At 36.3% G+C, this 23,860-nt stretch overlaps 1 protein-coding gene across 8 annotated transcripts in view; it reads left to right on the forward strand.

The window, feature by feature from the left end:
• Positions 1-23,860, forward strand: part of LOC141387116 (uncharacterized) — a 275,784-nt gene that overhangs the window by 241,990 nt on the left and 9,934 nt on the right. The window lies entirely within an intron of this gene.

A 23,860-nucleotide genomic window follows, 5' to 3' on the forward strand; every position in this document is an offset into this window, starting at 1 on the left:
TTTTAACGACAGTCGATATTGTTATTTTTTCGAAAAAGTCATTTTAACAACCTCGGTATTCTGTAAACGAATTTTAACAACTTTTGTTAAAAATGTCGTTTAAAAACAACACCAAAATTGTTGAAGTTTAAAAATGGTCAATATTTGATTTTCTTTTGGTTTGGGTGTATGTTTTATTTAGGAATACATTCAAAATTGAAACCTTTTGAAAGTTTATCGATAATTTGACCTATCCTGAAAATTTCCAAAAGGAAATTTAAACCCACTGACTTTGAGTCAAATTTTGTAGCACAGTGTAATTTATCGAAATTTTCCGAAATATGTGCACATTCTCGGGGCCATAACTGCCTGAAGGTGCGTTCCAATGGTTTTGCTGTGTACTTAATTATTGTCTTGGCTACAATTTTTGTCTTTGTGTTGGATCGAAAATCTCAGTGGTTTGGCTGTTACATATATCCAAAAAACCTTGAAAAAAAAACTTCAAGTCAAAATCCGGGGGCTCGATTTTCACCGTAGACATATGGTCTAGTGGACTTTTTTGCTCAGTACAATCCCAATAATCAGAAAATGCAGGCGCCCGTGGTGGTGTTCAAATCGCCCCACCCTAACCCGCACCCATAATTGCTTATCCTGTGTTTCAAACACTGCTGGAGGGAAACCTTTTCTATGTCATTAAACATTTTGCCATTGTTAACGGTATCGGAGGCATTCGGTAGGTCAAGACCGAACGGTGGTCGCACGACCTTTTTTGGATCATTTCTCGACCGTGCAATATTGTTGTGGTACTGCGCATTTTCCGGAATCCATGCTGATGTTGTGCAACTGGGAAACTTCTGCCTCTAGAATCTTCGCGAATCTTTGCCTGGCTTTTGTAGAGGGACCAACTAGCCTAGCTTTCAGGCTTCTGCTATAATATGGGTAGCAATCTATAAATTTTCCATTTCTCAACTACGCGTTCATCCAGTTGCTCTAGGATTATCACTGAGATTCGGTTTGGGCCCAACGCTTTGGATGATTCTGCGATCACATCTGCAACATCGCTCATCGAAAATTGTGGTGGTCACTCCTCGGCTACTACACAATTACACAATTTATTTCATCCTGTATCAATGTTGCATTTCTTCAAGTGGTCTAGCCACTTTTGCCGCTTATGCTAGCCCACTGACTTCAAGAGTAAGTTCTTGGGTCTTCAGGGTTCGTACGACGAAGCTCATCACGGTCATTTATAGTTCCGTCGCCAATGCTGGGAAATTTGCTCTAATGGGGTATTCGACCAGCAGATATGTATGGAGCGACTGCAGTTGTGGTGATTGATAAATTCTCCGAACCCTTGCCAATCAACTTTTGCATGGTTTAGAAAGTGCGGCTGTCAGAGGTTTTGAAGTCGGGTGGTCTGTTAACGGAGACAATGATAGGAAGGTAGTCTGAGCCACGCAAAATGACGGGTTGCCAGGACACGTCATTTATTAGGCCAGGTGCCACAATGGCGATATCTGGCGAGAACTTCCTGTTTCCGAGCAATCTCATCGTATCCTCGTACGAGTGTCTTCGTTTCCGTTGAAAACCCCAGTCAATGGCCGAATACCATAGCTCATCAAACATAGGACGCAGAACACAGCTATTTATAAGCGGTATGTACACATTAATCACTTCTACCTCGGCAGTCCCATACTTTACTGCTACCGCCATACATTCCATGTAAGGCTCACTAGCTCAAGCGAAATAGGTCTGTACTGGAGAGTCTGGTGTATGAGGAAATCAAGTCCTCAAAAATCAATGCCACGGCGTCCGGTTATAGCACCGGATTGATTCGGGCGAATCTTCGACCAGGGGCCATAACCACAAGAATTATGTATTTGTGTTCGATTATTTTTTGCCAATTTTCGGAATCATTCCTTTTATAGTTATATCCACTAGCCTTTTTGGTTGGTCACCGTTTGATTTTTTAGAACTTTTGGGTTATTATGCAGGGAGGTTGGGACTATATCGTTGTTATCAGAATCACAAGGACTTCAATGTGAATTTTAAAACAGTCCTCCAAAAGCCCTTAAATTGCGTTTATGCGGCTATTTTGAGCTTTTGTAAGGGAGGTACGGGAAGAAATTATCTGACATAGTCTATCATCGAATAAAGTTTGAGAGAAATATTACGATGTGCAAAGGTTGAATCAATGTCAGTTGTCGTGCCAACCAGGGTTTTTAAGATTTTTTGGACTTTTATAACAGGACTTGTTCAGAAAAAAAAAACATTTTATTGATGTAAACCGGACTACAAGGAGTTTCGGTACAATATTCAAAATGATCCTTAAACAGCCCATAATTTGCATTTAAGCAAACCTTTTGAACTTTTGTTAAGGGGATATACGGTTTTGTGTGATATTTTACAATGGACAAAGTTGCAGCCAAATCGAATGCTCAATTCATATGTTTTCGTTCTCATCCTGTAGGATTTTTAGAGCTTTCGGACCAATATATCAGGAAGTATAGACTGGTACCTTTGTAATAGAGACCGCGAGGATAAGCAACTGAAAGATAAACAAGTAAAAAAGTATCAGTCGGCTTGGGCGACAGCCTCGTACCTAAAGAAAAGAAGTAACACACAATACTTCTGACGTCTATATCATACGATTAACAGCGTTTGGACCAAATCGGGTTTTCTTACGTAATACCCAGTTTATTTGGTACCGGCAGGCTCTTTTGGAGCTTTCGGGCCATTATATCAAGAAGTAGGACTTGCTCCTGAAAAAACATGTACCGTCGCCACGGGTAATGCGAATAAAAGTTCTTACAAGCAAAACTATTTAAGAGCAGGCCTTAAACTGAACTCTTTACAAATTTTGTGTAGGAAGTACTCGAATGAGTGGACCTCTATATTTGAAATTGATCTATGTCCCGTAGAGATATCACGAATCGAAAATTATGGACCAAATCGGTTACTCCCTTCAAGAATTGCGCACAATTTCTCCGAGCATTTTCAAACTTTTGTGGGGGGGGAGCACCTAAAGGAGTGGACCAATATGGTATTCAATCGAAGTTGGGACAAAATATTATGAACGCCAAATTTTAGATCGAATCGGCTGAGCCGTTCGAGAGTTATCGTGCACTCCAACCACTGCACATTGGGCCATATGTGTTTTTTAAACCTATCGGACTATTTTCCAAGGAAGTATGGACTTGCCCCTGATAAAACTTGTACCATCGTAATGGGGACAACGAATAAAACAACAAAAATCAAAACGATTCGAGAGCAGGTCCTAAACATAACTTTTCCGAAATTTTGTGTAGGAGGTACCCGAAGTGGTGGACCTATAGAGTTCATATTGGTTACTCGCTTCAAGAGTTATGGAGCGCACAATTTTTCCGAACATTTTCGAACTTTTGTGGGGAGGTATCTGAAGGATTGGACCGATATGGCTCATCTTCGAACTTAACACGTTCGTGGACGTGAATGCTATAGCATTCCGATGGCAAATGACGTGAATGCTATAGCATTCACATTGTCAGCCAATTTTTGTTCATTTACTTGAATACAATCTTAAGTTTTGGTGATTCATATACATAATACGATTTATTTCAACAAGATACATTCTATAATAAATAAAAATAATAATAACAATCAATAATTAATAAATAAAAACAAAAAAACTAATTTCGAAAATAATTGGGTGTCATTTTTTTCACCTCTCTGAATTTGCTTGCGTCCGCGAACGTGTTAAACTAAGTTTGAATAAAATATTATTCACTCCAAATGTTGGACCATCATCATCCGTTCGAGAGTTATCGTGCGCACCACCTAGCCATACAGACGGACGGACATGGCTTCAAATTGTCTGAAACACAAATTCGTCCAAACACATTTAGGGTCTAAAACAGATGAGATTCCCACACAACGACCAAATTATGCCACCGGTTTCGCTGTTAGTTACGCAGCTCATCAGACATATTAGTTGTGAAAGTGGCTTCTTTGGCAATTCTTTGAAACTTATACCAAATTTATTGTAATATTGGAAAACTGTCAGAAGCATGTCCTTAAACTGCATTTTTGCAAAAAAACAAAAAAAATGAAACTATGTGATGGGTACCCGAAAGACCTATAAAGTTGTACGCGATGTTTGCACCAAATCGATTACTCCCTCCGAGATTTATCGTGTCATCATTATAAGGAAATTTTTAACTTTTGTATTTAACTTTTGTACCCGAAGGAGTGTAAGGATTTAGTCGTTTTTCAAACTTGATCTAGGTTCGGACAAAATACTACGACGTAAAAAGCTTGGAGCAAAACGATTGATCTGTTCGAGAGTTGTAGTGCACACCAGACCGACAGACAGCCTCAAACAAAATTAGTCCAAACTACTTGGAAACCAAAATGATGAACGACATTTTTGATCGTATCAAGTAAAAATTTCGTTCTCTAACTACCAAAATTTCGACCAATAGAGCCTAAATAAAGATGAAGCAACCCAGGGCGTATACGTTTTGACATCACTAATGCAACAATATGTACATCATAGTTTTCTGATGAAAATATTGACTTATGAACTGCAAATTTAAAGAAGTTAATTTAACAAACCCATTTTTCTATTCTTTAAAAATGAGGAATATTAACCTCGACTACTAGCATCACGTTTCCACAGAAAATTCTTGGAAAGAAAAATTGTTCTAATAACTATTCGCTTTCATTCTCGCACTCTTCCTCTTGCTTTCTCTTTCATAATTGAAATGCCAATTGTAATTTAATTCAGCAGGAATTCATAAATTCCTGAAAATATGCAAAAATGTTTATGTCGTGACTACCAAATACGCTTGAAATTTCACTAGACTTATGTAATCCATGGCATAGTTATGAAAGAATTTGAATTAAAAGAGCAAAAGAGTGTTCTTCAAACGAAATGAAAAAAACTTCTATGAAATAATAAAAATCCAATGGATGTCAACGATGACAAATAGGCTGCAGAAACATGTGAAACTCACAACTGTATCAAAAGTTGCAATCACAGAGTTGAATAAAGTCATTGCAGAGAAAAAAATCAATAAATTGTTCTTTCATTCGCAGCTGCAAAGTATGCCATAAATTTGAAATCCCCCGAAATGTGCGCAAACTTTTTTTTGGTAATAAATTTTTAATCGCCTCAAGTGCTGCAGTCGGAATATCAGCAAATGTTTTTCTTCTCTTTTTGAAATATTATCATTTCTTGTTAAGACTGCATTGGGTACCCAAATGTTATAAAATTGCAGCAGATATGTCATGAATTTTTGATCATTAAAATAGAGTTAACGGTGTTTTGGGCGAGCAGCGAAATTAACGACATCACAACCAACGAATTTCTCCAAGCATAAATTTGATGTTAGTGTCGTCTATCAATTTTTTGATGCTACAATGCTGCCATAAACTCCTCTGAATGGATGTGTGCACCCGTTTTAAACATAAAGTTTTATTTATGTTCTTGGCAAGTTGGCTACTTTGGATTTAATGGGTCAACGAAATAACAGGGGAATTAATAGCATGGAAGTAATGTGGAATTAAGAATGAAGAAGCGAAAAAGGATTAAATACTAAAAAATAAGATTTGTGATTTAAACTTTAATTCGTTTAAATCAATTAATGGAAAGGAGGAGAGGGGCGTATGATTATTGTCACAACGTATACGCAATTTATAAGGCTTAAACGAAGCAAATGAAATGTTAGGAGACTATATTTGAGCGAACCTCTAAAGGCGGAGACACATGAGCAACATTACATTATTGCTTAAGTCACTTCTATAAAAGAATTAAAAAGTAACAGAACCAGATTTGAATTAGGTCTAACTTGTTGTTTCTTCTTTTACATCCCATGACTTATGGTAGAATGTTATGCGTCCTGTTTCTTCCCTAAATTTCATCGTCGAATAGACTCTCCATGTAAAATATTTTTTTTTTTTATCTTTATTAAAAAATTAATTAAAAATCAAAAATACCTTGTCAATTATTTAAAGATCTTTCAAACAATGGTTTTCATGTAATAAATTTATTCGTCATGGTAGAATTTTGATTTTTTTTTCTTCACATTTCGTTTCCCTTCAGAGCACAAGTTAAAAAACTCAAAGCCCCCCATTTATTGTCAACATTTGTTCATATAAATTCCTTAACTAAAAAAAGAAGAGAATAAGCAATAACCTACAAAAAACCATAACCTAGCCAAAGTTAACAATAGCAAAAAGAAGTAGAAAATCTTGGCCTTTCTGATGCCATATAAAATAGAATAATTCATAACTTTATATATACACTATATACTCGTACACTAACATATACATACAAATACCTTCACCAAATACATACATACACACATATCATAACATTACATTGTATTTTTATATACTAAAATGTTGTAGTAACTCAAATAATTTCCTATGCATAAAGTAGTTTTCGTAGTCATAACCTATAACAACGATGTAAGTGAGGCTTGTAGGCTTGCCTCCTTTGAAAGGCAAGTTAAACAATGCCAACATCTGAAAGTGGAATTTGTACACAGTGGTGGGGAAAATAAAAGTGAATTTATAGACATACAAGGTACTCATATTTAGTTGTGTGGAAATATGGAACATCGCAGGACGAGCAGAAATATTAACTAAAAACATTAGATTTTTAAATTGATCAGCTAAGAAAGGCAACAACTAAAGACTTGTTCATATTGTTAAAATCCCAGCAAATAATGTAACAAACATTCGTGAGTTATCTCCACTTAAAGCCTTCTGATCTGTCACACCATTTTAATATTTTGTGGGAATGGAACGAATAGCCATTCTCCAAACTCGATCTATGCTCGGACAAACTACTAAAAGCTTTAAAGCTTGGAGCAAATAGGTTGATCTATTCAAAAGTTATAGTGCACACACAGCCTAGTCTGAAAAGAAATTCGATGATACATACTTGGTGTCCAAAACGATGCAGCACATTTTTAATCGTATCAGGTGAAAATTGTGTTGTGAATCTACCAAAATTTCTGCATATAGAGCAGTTACAAAGCGTAAATAAAGATTAAGAAACCCATGGCGTATACGTTTTGACATCACTAATACAACAATATGTACATCAAATTTGTCGGATGAAAATATTGACTTATGAACTGCAAATTTAAAGACCTTTTATTTTAAAGAATCATATTTCTCTAAAATGTTTTAATATGCCTCTACTAGCATCACATTTGTGAAAAATACTGATTTTGCCAATATTGCGGGGAAGTGAAGCATCTCAAACCGATATGTATTTGGATGGAATTTTTGTCATAACTAACAAAATTGGGTGCTCTATAAATTACCTGTAAAATAACACGCTTTTCTGAGGTTCACCTGGCCTTTAGGCGTGGATTCTTAAGAAATTTTTTTCGAGTCTTGGATTTTTAAGGAATTTTTTTCGAGGCGTGGACTTTTAAGAAAATTTTTTCGAGGCGTGGATTTTTAAGAAATTTTTTTTGAGCGGTGGATTTTTGAGATATTTTTTTCGAGGCGTGAATTTTTAAGAAATTTTTTTCAAGGCGTGGATTTTTAAGAAATTTTTTTCGAGGCGTGGATTTTTAAGAAATTTTTTTCGAGGCGTGGATTTTTAAGAAATTTTTTTCGAGGCGTGGATTTTTAAGAAATTTTTTTCGAGGCGTGGATTTTTAAGCAATTTTTTTCGAGGCGTGGATTTTTAAGCAATTTTTTTCGAGGCGTGGATTTTTAAGAAATTTTTTTCGAGGCTTGGATTTTTAAGAAATTTTTTTCGAGGCGTGGATTTTTAAGAAATTTTTTTCGAGGCGTGGATTTTTAAGAAATTTTTTTCGAGGCGTGGATTTTTAAGAAATTTTTTTCGAGGCGTGGATGTTTAAGAAATTTTTTTCGAGGCGTGGATTTTTAAGAAATTTTTTTCGAGGCGTGGATTTTTAAGAAATTGTTTCGAGGCTCACTTGGCCTATAGGCGTGGATTTTTAAGAATATTATTTCGAGGCTCACCTGGCCTATAGGAGTGAATTTTTAAGAATATTTTTTCTAGGCTCACCTGGCCTATAGGAGTGGATTTTTAAGAATATTTTTTCTAGGCTCACCTGTGGATTTTTAAGAATATTTTTTTCTACCCTCCTCTGGCCTCTGGGGTTTAGGCGTGGATATTTAAGAATATTTTTAGAGGCTCCTCCTCTAAGGCATAAGCGTGAATTTTTAAGAATATTTTTCCAGGCCCCTTTAAGGTTTAGGCGTGGATTTTTAAGAACATTTTTTTCGAGACTCCTCCTCTAGGGTTTAGGCGTGGATATTTAAGAATATTTTTAGAAGCTCCTCCTCTAAGGCATAAGCGTGAATTTTTAAGAATATTTTTCCAGGCCCCTTTAAGGTTTAGGCGTGGATTTTTAAGAACATTTTTTTCGAGACTCCTCCTCTAGGGTTTAGGCGTGGATATTTAAGAATATTTTTAGAGGCTCCTCCTCTAAGGCATAAGCGTGAATTTTTAAGAATATTTTTCCAGGCCCCTTTAAGGTTTAGGCGTGGATTTTTAAGAATATTTTTCCAGGATTTTCTAAGGTTTAGGCGTGGATTTTTAAGAATATTTTTCCAGGATTTTCTAAGGTTTAGGCGTGGATTTTTAAGAATATTTTTCCAGGATTTTCTAAGGTTTAGGCGTGGATTTTTAAGAATATTTTTCCAGGATTTTCTAAGGTTTAGGCGTGGATTTTTAAGAATATTTTTCCAGGATTTTCTAAGGTTTAGACGTGGATTTTTAAGAATATTTTTCCAGGATTTTCTAAGGTTTAGGCGTGGATTTTTAAGAATATTTTTCCAGGATTTTCTAAGGTTTAGGCGTGGATTTTTAAGAATATTTTTCCAGGATTTTCTAAGGTTTAGGCGTGGATTTTTAAGAATATTTTTCCAGGATTTTCTAAGGTTTAGGCGTGGATTTTTAAGAATGTCACGTCGTTAAAAGTAACAGCTGATCTATCATTCCCCCTTTCCCGAATTTTAGAGTGCTCACAATTACTTAATACTGTACCAATGCTGAATTGCTTCAGGTGGTCTAACCACCTGTTCCGCATATGCCTACGCCTACTAACCTGTTGACAAGAGTAAAATCCCTAACTATTCAGGTTTCGTGCGACGAAGTTCTCTGTAGGAAAATTTGGTCTAATTTCGGGAATTTGACCAGCAGGTTTGTAGCGAGCGGCTGCAGCTGCGATGATGTCCCGGAAATTTCTTTCAGCTACCCGAGAATTTGAGGGAATGGGCAGCTCTCTGAAACGGTGATTGGTAAATTCTGCGAACCATCAGGAATCAGTTTTTCCATGGTTCAGGAAAGCACGGCGATCAGAGATTATAAAGTTCGGTGGTCTGTTAACGGAGACGATAGTAGGAAGATGATCTCAGCCAAGAGAAATGGGGGGTAGCCAGGACACATCATACATAAGAACGGATATAACAATGGTGATGTCTGGCGAGCTGTTGCAATCACCTATTATCATCGTAATAGCGTTTTCGTCCACCGTGCAAAACGTGTAGCTATAAATTTGTTCGGCTAGTGCTGTACCCCTTTAGTCCTTGCCTAGGACGAAATGCCAAAGCTAATGAAAGATTAATGTATTAGTCGGCTTTGCCGACAGAGGTATACATTGAAACAACTTTTTACCAAGGGATCTTCAGAATTTTGGGCGTATGAACTTGCCGACAAAGATTTGGACTTGGATAAAATTTTGCGGGAGAGGTACCTAAAGAAATGGAGAGTCCATTTTGGAAGTGTGTCTTATTTTTGGAGTCATTAATTTCGATAGGACCATTATATCCGGAAACGTGGACTTGCCCACGAAAAACATCATATCGCTGTAAAAAGGGCTACCTTCGGTAAATATTTCCAAAGGAATCACGCACAGACCCTTAACCGCACTTAAACAAAAATATTGATGATTTGTGTGGGGTGCTACCCTAAGGAATGGACTGATAGGGCCCACTTTTGAACATAAACAAAGTTTGGACAAAATATTTCGAGATCCTAAGTTTGGAGCAATCCGTTTCTGAGATATTTCGTTTACCATTTTAGCGTATATTTTCGAACTTTTGTGGTGGAGGTACCGGAAGGAGTGGACCTATAAGCACCAGAAATATTACTATACGCAAAGTGTAGACCAACGCAGTATTCGCTTCGGGAGTGGTCGTGCGCACCAGCCACTACACATACTGGCCGTAGGGGTTTTTTAGAGCTTTCGGGTCGTTTTCTCAAGAAGTATGGACTTGACACTAAAAAAAAGCGTGTAACATCGTAATAGAGGCCTTGAGTGCAACCTGTTGCAAGAAAAATCAAACGATTCAAGAGGATGTCCTAACCTGCACTTTTCCGAAATTTGTTGTGGGAGGTATCCGAAGGAGTTGACATATATTTCGTATTCTAACCTGATCTATGTCTCGTAGAAATATTACGATGTCTAAAGTATGGACCAAATCGGTTACTGCCTTCGAGAGTTATCGTGTGCACCATTTTAGTGAAAAGATTTGAGGTTTTGTGGGGGAGGTACCCAAAGGAGTGGACCGATAAAGCCCATCATAGAACTTGATTTAACTTTGGACAAAATATTACGATTGCTGTTATGTGACGATGTTAAGGTGACGCTTCCTAGTCGAAGATCCTTCGAGTCAATCCATTTCATAGAACCGACCGCCGTGGAATCACGTAGGGTGCAATCTGTTGTGTTTGCAGCCGCTCTAACACAGTTTCCTTCCTGTGCTAGATCACATTTGAAACCGTACTAAGATAAATACGTAATTTGACTACTACAAGGAAATGATCTGATTCGATACTCGCTCCTCGGATCGATGGAAACTGGAAAACGCTAGATCAATCTGATTTCTGATTGCCTGGTCAGGGGACAGCCAAAAAGAGTTTTTTTGTTTTGATGTGTTTGAATCTGGCACTGCTCACTAGCAGCTGCATATCCCAGGAAAGCTGACTTTGGTAATCGTTGGACCAAAGATATTTTAGGGACATTACGTTAACTGTTAAATTAAATTACCAAGACCAAGTAAAACAAGCTAAAAAGTATCAGTCGGCTTTGCCGACAGAGATATACCCTCAGCCTGTGCAAATTGAAACACTTTTTTCACAAAAAAAACTTATGGGGTTTCAAAATTTTGGTCGTATGAACCGACAAAAAAGTTGATTAGGATTACAGTTCAAAAATTTTGCGGAAAAGTACCCTTCGGACTGTTTTCTCATGAAGTATGGACTTGCCCCTGAAACAACTTTTACCATCGTAATTGAGGCAGCGAATGTAAGTTGCTTCAACAAAAATCAAAGTGATTCAATAGCAGGTCTTAAAGTGAACTTATCCAAAATTTTGTGTGGGAGGTACGGGATGGAGTGGATATTTGTCCACTCCATATACCATTCTCGAACCTCATCTATATCTGGCAGATATTACGAGAATGTGTAAAGTATGGACCAAATCGGTCAATCCCGTCAAGAGTTATCGTGCGCACAATTTTTCCGAATATTTTTGAACTTTTGTGGGGTAGGTACCTGAAGGACTGGACCGATATGGCTTATCTACGAACTTAAAGTAAGTTTGGAAACAATATTACGAAGGCCAAATTTTGGCCGGAATCGGCATTTCCGTTCGAGTATTATCTTGCGCTTCCACCCATAAACATGGTGTCATCCGGTTTGTTTTTCAACTTTCAGGCTATTTTTTCAGGAAGTATGGACTTGTCCCTGAGGAAACTTGTACCTTCGTATAGGGGACAGTGAATACTAGATGTTACAACAAAAACCAAGGTGATTCGAGAGCAGGTCCGAAACTGAACTTTTCCGAAATTTTGTGTGGGAGGTACTCGAAGGAGTTTACCGATTGAGTCCATATTGGAACCTCGTCTAAGTCTGGTAGAAATTTCATAATGTGCAATGTATGGACCAAATCGGTTACTTCCTTCAAGAGTTATCGCACGCACAAATTTTCCGAACATTTTCGAACTTTTGTGGGGGAGGTACCGGAAGGAGTGGACCGATATAATCCATCTTTGAACTTGAACTAAGTTTGGACAAAATATTACGAAAGCCAAATTTTGGACCGAATCGGCAGGTCCGTTCGAGAGTTATCATGCGCTCCAACCACTACACACGGTGTCATAGGGTTTTTTGTAACTTTCAGGCTATTTTCTGAGGAAGTATGGACTTGCCCCTAATGAAACTTACAGCGTCGTATAGAGGACAGCGAATACAACTTGAGTAAACAAAAATCAAAGCGATTCGAGACTAGGTCCTAAACTGAACTTATCCAAAATTTTGTGTGGGAGGTACCCGAAGGAGTGGACCGATTGAGTCCATATTGGAACCTCATCTAAGTTTGGTAGAAATTACACGATGTGCAAAGTATGGACCAAATCCGTCATTCCCTACAAGAGTTATCGTGCGCACAAGTTTTGCGATAATTTTTGAACATTTGTGGACGGACATTGCTAGATCTACTCAAAATTGTCTGAAACGGATATCGTACAAACATACTTGGGGTCTAAAACCATTATTTCGATGAGGCACATTTTTGGTCGTATCAAAGAGTAAATACCCTCTTTAGCCTAAAGGCTGAGGGTATAAAAAATACAAAAGGACACTTCTCAGTTATGGGTTCACTAATGGAAAGCTGTTGAGGAGTACCATCGACTAAAGTAATAAAAATCTGGAAAAGTCCAGCCAGATTTCGTCTATGGCAACTGTTTCTCTCTCCTGGGTCCAAATGGCTGAAATAAAAATCCTACACTTTAAGGTTAATATAATCTTAAGGTAGTGGCCAGAGCTGCGTTCATTTGTGATATCTGGGCGTGGTATGTAGGCGTAGGTGTACCTTCGACCAGCTGATCTGTCTCTTCGACCGGACATAGGTCCGGAAATAATTATATTAAATTACATTAAAGAACAAAACACGCCGTTCGGATAAAAAGTAGGTCCCATATCATTAAGTTAATATGAGTAGGCGTGCACTCATTGATATGGGAGAAGTGTACCGTGTCCCTTCGGGCATGTGTTTGGGAACGTATGTATCCCTTTACAAATGGCTAAAGATCGATACCACTGTGCTACTTATAACACTTACCCTGTAGTTTATGAGAGAAAAAAATAAATAATGCATTGATTTCTATTCAAATATGTATAAAGCACATATTTCATGTGCAAAAAACCCACACACACACATACCCATTTTTTCATATACACATTCATTCCCACACATAACATTCATACATATCATCTTCATCGCTCTCATAGTCGAATACAAAGCCATTTTATGCTTGAATTACATTAAGGTAGAGAGTAGTTTCAATGAGAAAAAACAAATGATGATAAATAAACCCAAATAGAAACAACAACAAAAAACAATATACCAATAGAGAATGAAACCTACAGTTACAAATACGAAGATTTGTTTTTGTTATGTTCCTCTTATTTCCTTGCCAATGCTTAAAGGCCGACACAAAAAGAAATATTTTGCAAGCAACAGCAGCATGCCGTAATTATGATTGACAGCAACAAAAGAAAACCAAAAAAAAATTAAACCCAATCCAAAAATCCACCACTGTTATCACTACTAACAATACAAATTGCCAAATTCACATTTTGTTATTCTCCTCGTCCCTTCCTTTCTATTTTTTTCACTTTAGGAGGATAATTTCATAAAAAATTTCCTTGGTTTTTTTAAGAATTTTTAGAAGTTTTTTAGAATGAAAAACCCACAAAAGCTTTACCTAGAGACCTTTTGAGTTGCCTTGTTATTTGTTGGTTTATTTTTTTCGAAATATTGCTAGAATGTCCCACTACTAAAACCCCACCATTTCCTCCGCTACTAATAACTTGAAATGCTACTAATTTTACCACCACTACTAATATTCTTACTACTACTACTACCACTTTGTACTTCTTCTACTTAATAACTCTTTCAAACAATGACGAGAAACTATATTTTTATGCGAACGTCTTCTTTTTGTGGATTTTTTCTTGTTCTCCTCCCTCCCTACTTCTTTCGTACGATTAACGAACTACAACTCCATGATGAATATCACACCTCTTTAGTGTTTGCCTCGCTGTGAGGGTTGTGGCATTTTTGATCGCTGTTTTCAGTATCCCAGGCGTGAATTGGAACGTGACTGCGGCTGCCAATTTGCCCTGCTGCACAAAGTGGCCGATGTGGAAAGCTAGCAACCAGCGATTGCCGATGGCGCTGAATCAATATCGCCATCGGAAGGCTATAGACGGGTGGCCAGTGTCGACAGTCAAGCCATGGCCATTAGCTCGTCTAGTCCCCAGGAGCCGGAGACCGAAGACGGGCGGGACGCAGGTGAGGGAGCCACCTCAACAGCTGCCTCTGACAAGGAAGGTGAAGACAATCGTTTGCTGGAACGTGAGCCTCGCCATCGTAGTATGCCGGCCGTTAATCAAAATAGGCCACCACGAGGTGGTGGTGGCGGGGACTATCATCATCACTATCACCGTTTGCGCCAAAAGAAATTTGCCACACAACGTAGCATCCTGAAGAATTCCCAGGATAACAACACAACACCAAATGAAGACCAGGAACTGTTAGAGGCCAAAAAACAATTGATTTTAAGGAAGCGACGGCTGTTCAGCCACTATCGCCAATATGAGCAGTGGCGGCGACGTCAATTCAGCTACGATCCCTGCTACATGCGTGTCCTGCCACCACCATCACCCATCTGTACCATTGACTATAGCAATCCGCACTCAACGAATGCCAATGCATTTCGCCGTCGTCGCCAATATCGACGTCAGTACTCATGTGCCGAACGTTCACGCGAGGATTCACGTGATAGTCGTGACTCTTCGCATCATGCCAAATACCACAGTATGGCAGCCAGTGATACCATACGTACAACCAACACAAGTACTCTCAATTTAGCAACGAATCCATCGACCATCGATCGTTTCAGTGTAAGTTGGATTAGAGTTATTCTTCTTTCTACAAGCTTGCAAGCAAAGTGTGTCGTCTACTTCCACAGCTGCTGCTGGTGTTCCAAAAAAACAAAAAATCAATTGATGTGATATTGTTCAGTAAAAGTAAAACAACAAAAGCAACAAAACAATGATTGTCTAAAATTGTAGCACTTGTCGTTGTCCTTGTAAAACAAGTTTGTGGAAAAGCCAAACAAATATTGTCAATAAAATATAGTTAGCGCACAAACACATTCATTCAACCCACGACCACCATCACCACCAAAAGCACCATGTTAATAGTAAAGTACGCCTTCAAAATAAATTACAGCTTTTATTTGTCACGAATAATGAAATGAATTAGCAAACCGATTTTCAGTTACAAAATCAGAATTTTTATCATCATCAACAACAAAGACGTTACTTTTGCATTAATTACCATTTAAACCATGGTTTGATTGATTATTATTGCGTAGTTTTGTGTTGAAAATCTACAAAGAGTAGCTCAATTTTCACTCATAAAAACTATTATTGAAACTTCACCTACGATGGACTATGTAAGAAGAAGACTCCTGCCTACATTATCATTCACAATCATACCCACATGCACTCACATCTCATCACAACTCAGAGCAGTAGGAGCATCACTAAGCAGTCAATGACTGTTCTCCAATGTAAAATGCTATTGCATTAGTTATCAGAATCACTCTCTCTCCTACACTTGCAAAATTACCTACACCAACAAATTGTGATTTATGCTCTCTTGGTTTCCCATCTTTTTGTCTTTACATTTGTAACTTAAATTTTTTATTTTGTTGTATTTGTTTTCCATAAGTTTATCTTGGTTTAAGAAAAATTAAAAAGAAAAATGCTGGACCAAATAAAATGATTTTTTTTTTTAGCTTTTTGCACCAAACTTCACACACACGACACACACTGTTCTCCCTCCCCTTCGCCAATCAACCAAATGCTTTAAAGTTTAAACTAACCATAGCCAGGCTTACAATTCCCCGTACAACACTTTATCTTATCTAACTCACACTCACATCACTTTTCTTTCTCTCACCTAAAGTCCATAGACTCTTGAAAGTCAACGTTGGCTAATCTGTTGTATGTTAAGACTTTTCTGTGTTATTTTTTTTTTTTGTTTGTTGGTGACAGTTTAAAATTTCTTGTCTTTTTTTGGGGTAAATATTTATCCAAACTTTTCTTTGTTACAAAACTAATTAAATGGAAATTACATAGCAATGAAATCTTAGAAAATTTGGCAAAAGAAAATTGCTACTGAAAATCATAAAGAAATTGTTTTAATAAAAAGGACTTAAGAGGGTAACTTGGTAGAAGATGAGGACATGAACAAAAACGCTTTAAGGTAATGTGGATGGGATACGAAAGACATTCATGAGGATGGCTGCCCTTACCAACACATGTAAACACATGTATGTGTGAACGTATGCCATTTTTGAAGCTCTAGAGCAATAGAGTCTTATCGCACCTGCACAACAAAGGGGTACACGGTGCGCCTTAACTAATTTTCAATGAAAGATGCTTACACATGGGAAGTTTTTGCGGATTTTGAACCTAAAACGTTCATAGATGAGAAAAATCGAAAAACAAAAACAAAATTGCAAGAAGAATTTTCAAATAAATCGCGTTCAAAGTTCACATTTTTAGGGCTTTTTAGGTTTTCATGATTTTGCTTGGAAAACGTAAAGCTTATCGAAATGGGATTAGAGAAAATGTTGTAGCAGTGAAAATTCTTTACAAGATTGATCTTTAGGACTGCTTCCTAGGTCTTACCATTTTTGAGATATAGAAGTTCAAATTGGGACAATTCACTAATTGTATCGCCTCCTTATAAAACAATGCCATGCAGAGTGTACCTTAACTAACTCTAATTGAAAACCGCTTACACCTGGAAAGTTTTTGTAGAGGATTTTCTCCGCTACAAAATGTTCTTTAGTCCCATTTCGCTTCCAAGCAAAATACTGAAAACCTAAAATAAACCTAAAACGTGAACGTTGACCTTGATTTATTTAAAAATCCCTTCAGCGATTTCTTCTTGTTTTTTGGATTTTTCTCATCTATGAACATTGCTGTTTCAGAATCCGCAAAAGCTTTTCAGGTGTAAGCGGTTTTCACTTAAAGTTAGTTAAGGTGCACCCTGCATGACATTTTCGTAGGTTTTACCATTTTTATAAGGAGGCGATACAGTCAGTACATAGTCCCAATTTCATCTTCTATATCTCAAAAATGGTAAAACCTACGAAAATACCGTTAGAGCCAATCTTGTAGAGAATTTTCACTGCTACAACATTTTTTTAGCCCTATTACAGTACGGCTTGCGGTTTCCAAGGATAATCGTGAAAACCTACCGCTACCGCTATTTATTTGAAAAACCCTCCGGCGATTTTTTTGTTTTTCGATTTTTCTCTTCTATGAACATTGTAATTTCAGAATCCGCAAAAACTTCCCAGGTGAAAGCACCTTTAATTTGAAGTTAGTTAAGGCGCACCGTGGGTAGTAACTCAAAATGTTGTATTTTCCAGTAGAGACAAAGTACTGTTGATACACAAGTAGTGACTCTGAAGACATGAGAGTGACACAATTTTTTGACGAAAGAGTGGACAAAACATTGTGAAATTGTTACAGAAGGTGGAGCTGACCATTGTTTATTGTTTTCAACAAAAGGTGAAAATTTCAATATTTTGAGTTACTATCCTTTTGTTGAACAGGTGCTATATGTGACTGAAGGGTAAGAATACTATTTGACAAGATTTGTTTTCTGACAGATGTAGATCTTCATTTCAAGCTAAATTACAAAAAAACGTACAAATGCAATGACTTTGGAGCTAGGGAACCATGATAGTATAACCCCAATGGTATGTGGGCCAAACCAATGTTGAACACCAACTTTTTGCGATGAGGGTGAACATCAAGGCACATAGAATAAGGTAGCCGATTCACGCCAGCTGATTGAACATTAAATGTCAAAAAAGTTGTTGTAAACAACATACAACAACTCTTCATACTAAAACATAAAAAATGTTGACATTTGAAGTGTACAATAAGAGGTTTTTTTGTTGTTGCTATTTGTCGAATCGGCTACCTTAATCAATGTGCATTGGTGAAAATGTAGTTTTATAATGTGTTAAGCTGAAAAATGAGCTCTAAGTTTATACCCAGCAAAAATTTGGATCTGGTAGCCATTACGTAACCCTATACAAAGTAATGTAAAAAAGCTTCTTTTCACATTACAAGTAATCGGAAAAGTAATGGGTTACTTCTTAAAAAATTTACAAGGTAAACCTACTTACTTTACTCCTCACTAAGTAATGACGACGGTGGCACATTGGGTGTGTGTCCGACTATAAATCCTAGGGTTGTGTGTTCAACGTCGGCACGCGAGTTTTTTTAATTAAAAAATAACAGTTCGTGGTGCACATATGCACTGCACATTTAAGTTCTTAAGCAACCCTTAATATTCGTGTGCTTGACATAGTGTGTAGTGTCTTTGGCTAGAAATCAGAGGGTTCAATTCGGGCAGACAGCGAAATAAAATAAAGTAAAATAAAAGTAAGATGTGTGATGAAATTAAAAACAAATTCTCTACATCAACTATCTAAAAATAGAATTTTTTCACCTTACTTTTCAACTTCTAGTGACCACAGAATAACTAGTTAGTGGTCATAAAATAACTACAAACTGAGTGCGACATGCCCTTGTAAAAATAATGGGGAAGAAAGGGGGTTTGAGAGTAGTTACGGCTGCCAAAAATCCCTTACGAAACCCATGATTTTGGGAGGACTTTTTTGCTGGGTATAATTCCAAATTGCATTTGAAAGAGGAAAAGTTAGATGATAGGGAAGCCGTTCCACAGCCCATATGTCTAAAGAGCCTCTTATTTATTTAGGGGGGTTTTCAAAATTTTGGACGTATGAACCGACAAAAGAACATTTGTGTGGGTGGTACCACAAGGATTGGACAGATAGTGCCCAAATTTGAACATAAACTAAGTTTCGACAATATTTAGAGATCCAAAGTTACGACCAAATCGGTCACTCCCATCTAGAGTTATCGTGCGCACAATTTTTCCGAACATTTTTGAACTTTTGTGTGGGAGGTACCTGAAGGAGTCGACCGATATGGCTCATGATGGAACTTAAACTATGTTTGGACAAAATATTACGAAGGCCAAATTTTGGACCAAATCGGTTGATCCGTTCCAGAGTTGTCCTGCGCTCCAAGCACTACACACGATGTCATAGGGGTTTTGGCATCTTTCAGGCTATTTTCTCAGGAAGTATGGACTTGCCCTTAATGAGACATGTACCGTCGTAAGCGGGGCAATAAATAAAAATTGCTACAACAAAAATCAAAGAGATTCGAGAACAGGTCCTAAACTGAATTTCCCGAAATTTTGTGTGGGAGGTACCCGAAGGAGTGGACGGATTGAGTCCATACTAGAACCTCATATAAGTCTGGTAGAAATTTCACTATGTGCAAAGTATGAACCTAATCGGTTACTCCCTTCAAGGGTTATAGTGCGCACAAATTTTCCGAACATTTCCGAACTTTTGTGGTGGAGGTACCGGAAGGAGTGGACCGATATAACCCATCTTCGAACTTAAACTAAGTTTGGGCAAAATATTACGAAAGCCAAATTTAGGATCGAATCGGTTGATCCGTTCGAGAGTTATCGTGCGCTCCAGCCAGCCAACCAGACATACAGACGGACGGACATTGCTCAATCGACTCCAAATTGTCTGAAACAAATTTGATCCAAACATACTTGGGGTCTAAAACCATTATTTCGATGAGGCACATTTTGCCCGTATGAAAGTGTATATTCCCTCGTTAGCATAAATGCTGAGGGTATAATGATATTTTACAAAATACTGAAGATTTTTGCATGCGATTTGGTTCAGTTGCATATGCTTTGACCACTACATTTTAAGGAGTTTTATGTATTTCCATATATTTTCTTAATTTTTGTTCAATATCGGGTCAAAACTTTTTACTTTCTTATACTTGAAGCATTGAACTGTAAATAATTGCCAAAAATACCTAATTTTGCTCTTAAAAAAATATTTTAAAGAAAATGCTGTAAAACGAGCAATTTTGTGTCACCACTGTTCACCACTGTATATATCTGCAGGACAAAATATCACATCAAAACGAAAAGTGCCAGTATGTGCAGGATGTTTCGATGGAGATTGGTAAAAAAATCTTCCCTTTATATGAAATGATAAGATATACAGCCCAACTCGATATTACTCACAACTATTTTCATCATTTATTATTAAAATTGACCTTGAAAAAATCAACAAATCCGGACATAAATTATTAAAGAACGCACACTTCATTGGCCGTATTTAATGTACCTGGGTTCTCTCCAATAAACAGACAAACTTCCGAAATAGAAGGCATTACAGTTCATGTAGGAAAACCCCCTTCGATTTTACATTAGGGTTAGTAATTTTTTTAGATTCAAAATCTGTGGAAATAGCATATAGGGCAGGCAAAAGCAAGCAGAATTGCGTTTTTACTTTTTCGAAATTGTGAAAAAACGTTCCGCACAAAATGCAATTACTTTAGCTCAAAACCAACTTTTTTATTTGAATTTTTTTGTGATTTCTAAAATTTGATAATATTTTTTTTTTTAAATTTTGATAAATTTTTAATAAAATGTAATTTGATCCAACATATGTCATTTATTTTTCGAGATATATCGATTGTAAAATATGCAATACTATTTTTTTAATAAAATTTAAGATATTATGCAATAATGTTAATAAGATTAAAATTTTATTTAAAGTAACGCCTTAGAATAATAACATTTATAATAAATTACTCAAATGCAGTAGCATTTTCTACCACTTAAATTCGACAAGATATATAAAAAGAAACATGAGAACAAAAGAAACGATATAAATTATGTATTATGACATTACTTCTGTATTGTCAAACTTTTATTAGAGCAACTCGTTTAAAATTTTTAAAACTGAGAAATGAAACCGAGTTACAAATTTTAAAATCGATGTAGCTTAAAAACTAAATCACAGATTTTTGATCAAATTGCATATTTGAAATCGATGCACTAAAACCAACTAAAAAAAATTATTTCCAAGAACAACTATTGCAGAAAAAAATTTCTCAAATTTAAAAATTAAAAAAAAAAAGTAAACTAAAAAAGTTTGTTTTTAGCTAAAGTAATTGCATTTTGTGCGGAAGGTTTTTTTACAATTTCGAAAAAGTAAAAACGCAATTGTTATTATTTTTGCCTGCCCTACATGCCATTTCCACAGATTTTTGATATTCGAAAAAAAATGAAAAAATGACTAACCCTATTGTACATGTGTATATACATATTGAGAAATATTTCTAGACTAGACACTATGTTATCTTGGAAAAAAGGCTTTAAAAATACTTCATAACTGCAAATTTGCAATAATGCTTGTACAAATATATGTTATCAAACTCAGCCTGTGTCTTCTAGCCATTCACATCCGATATACCTGATCAGCTGAATTAAACCACCAGCGAAACGACCGTAGCATATCGGTTAGGTGTGTGGAACTTCCCAAGAAATCATTTTTTCAATACAAAACTCCTTAGGTCATGTTAGCTCGATTAATTCAATTAATTAAAAACGTTCATAAATAATTACCTTCGTCCTAATAAGACAGCATTAAATTACAATTAATCGTGGCTTTTGGCTGGGGTTTAATACATTTAGCCTTGGGCCGATACAAAATTGGCTACGTGTATGTAATGTTGAAATTAAATTTGACTGTTATACTGTTATAAAACTGTTATATGACTGTATTCAGCCGATAAGGGGGTGAATGCGACCAAATGCGTAGGAACAAATTGGTTCACTTTGGTGTTGAGGGCGATGACGGATACATTGTCTCCGTCTGGTGTTGAGAGCACCGTGGGGTTAGACCGGAAGGTAGGTTAATACCGACATATATGTATTCAGCCGATTTCAAGAGATATTCACATACAGTTAGTCAACTATATTATTGCAAACGATGAATTGTTAAACATTTTGATTTTTAATTAGAAATTACTACAACAAATTCTTTCAATAATGTTGGGTTTTTTGTACATATCTGTTGATTTACCTGTTAATGACAACATCCAGCCAAAAAATGCAGACATCGGTCGTAAATTACAAAAACAACGGGCAAAAAGTATATGTACCTGGTTTTTGTGGTGTCAACTAAATAATTGCAAACTGAATGAATGTGCAATAAAATCGTGGGATTTTCCCAGCGATTTTTTTTCGATTAAGTATTTTTATGATTTTATGGTATGTGGACATGTAAACCCATAATTTTTGATCATAAATTAATTGTTCTGTGTGTAACATAGGCGGTATATTCAGAAAAAGTGAAAGTCAGGTAAACGGATTTCGAAAAATATGCTTCATTTGGTCTATTCCAATTATAATAATGGTAAATCCGCAAGAGAAATAGCTAAAATCACCTCTCATAAGCTGATAACTATATGCAACATTATATACCGCACCGAGAGAGAAGGCAGGTTCAAACTAAAGACGTCACATTGTAGGCCAAAAGTAGTAAATCCACGAATTGGCAGGAGACTGATTAAAGAAATTGACGAAAGACCCCAAAGCAGCACCAGATAATTGCTTTTTCTAATCAAAATAGAATTCGGAGTAAGTGTTTCACGTGGAAAAGTCAGAAAAGTGCTACATAATAACAAGCCTTCATCATGAGTGACTAGGTAAAAACTATTGCCCTCCCAGCACAACATATAGAAACTATTCAGACTTGTTACAGACAACTTTTCATGCCATCTTAAGTATTGGGATGACGTTATATTTTCTGATAAGACTAAATTTATGTTGTACTATCACGATGGGCCTCAAAAAGTACTGCGAAACCCCTTTATAGCCATGGAAACACAGAATTTAATACATACCGCAAAGTTCGGAAAACTGTCAATTATGGTATTGGGTTGTATACCAAGCAGTGACGTTGGTGACATCCAGATTTTGAAGGAAACAATGACAGAGTACGTTTATTTTCGTGTTTTAAAAATTATTTAACCAAAAACGTCAAGAAATTTGGACCTGTTGACCCTGAAAATGCAAAAAATTGCAATATGAATACTACCAAAACAACGACCCTTCCTCATAAATCGTATTTATGGAGGACTTGGTTGTTATACAAGTGCACAAAAGTCATTGACACCCGAGTCCAAAGCCTAAATATTAACCCAACATCGACAATTCATGGGTACACCTAAAGAAAAAAGTCGGGAATAGGTCGCCCACTAACCTAGGGTACTAAATAAAATGCAATAAAGAAAAATTGCTAAAAAATACCATTGGAATATGACATACCGAAACTTATTTATTAAATTCAGATACGTTTACAAGCTATTTTTGATGCCAAATGTGGGCATAGGAAATATTAAAACCAACTTTTCGAAAAATACCGTGAAAAACTGAAAAGTTGTGAATTTTGCAATTCTTTAGTTGACAGTGCAAATAATGAGTTGTACTCATTTTTGTTAATTTTAAGAAAATGTTTAGTGAAATTTAGCTACTTTTTATTTTATTATATTAATAAACATGTGTAAGAATTGTATTGTAAACAAAAATATTAATAATGATAATTATTTATACCAATAAAATGATGTTCTATTTAAAATTTTGTAATAATTTTGGTTTTGCAATTATTTAGTTGACTAACTGTATGTTCCTATACATTATTTCTTACTATGAATGACTATTTTGGGTCATTTCGTTTGTATTTTTAGTAAATTGGGTTTAATTGAATTTGTAATTGCTTAATAATCTATACACAATTTACACGTTAAATGATAACTTCACATCTTCAAACCGCTATTCTTTACAAAATTTTAATTTCTTATCGTAATTACACAAAGCGTTTTCAACATGTG

This window comes from Musca autumnalis, unplaced genomic scaffold (assembly GCF_047663935.1).
Source record: "Musca autumnalis isolate F117 unplaced genomic scaffold, ASM4766393v1 scaffold_5, whole genome shotgun sequence".
Classification (NCBI taxonomy): domain Eukaryota; kingdom Metazoa; phylum Arthropoda; class Insecta; order Diptera; family Muscidae; genus Musca; species Musca autumnalis.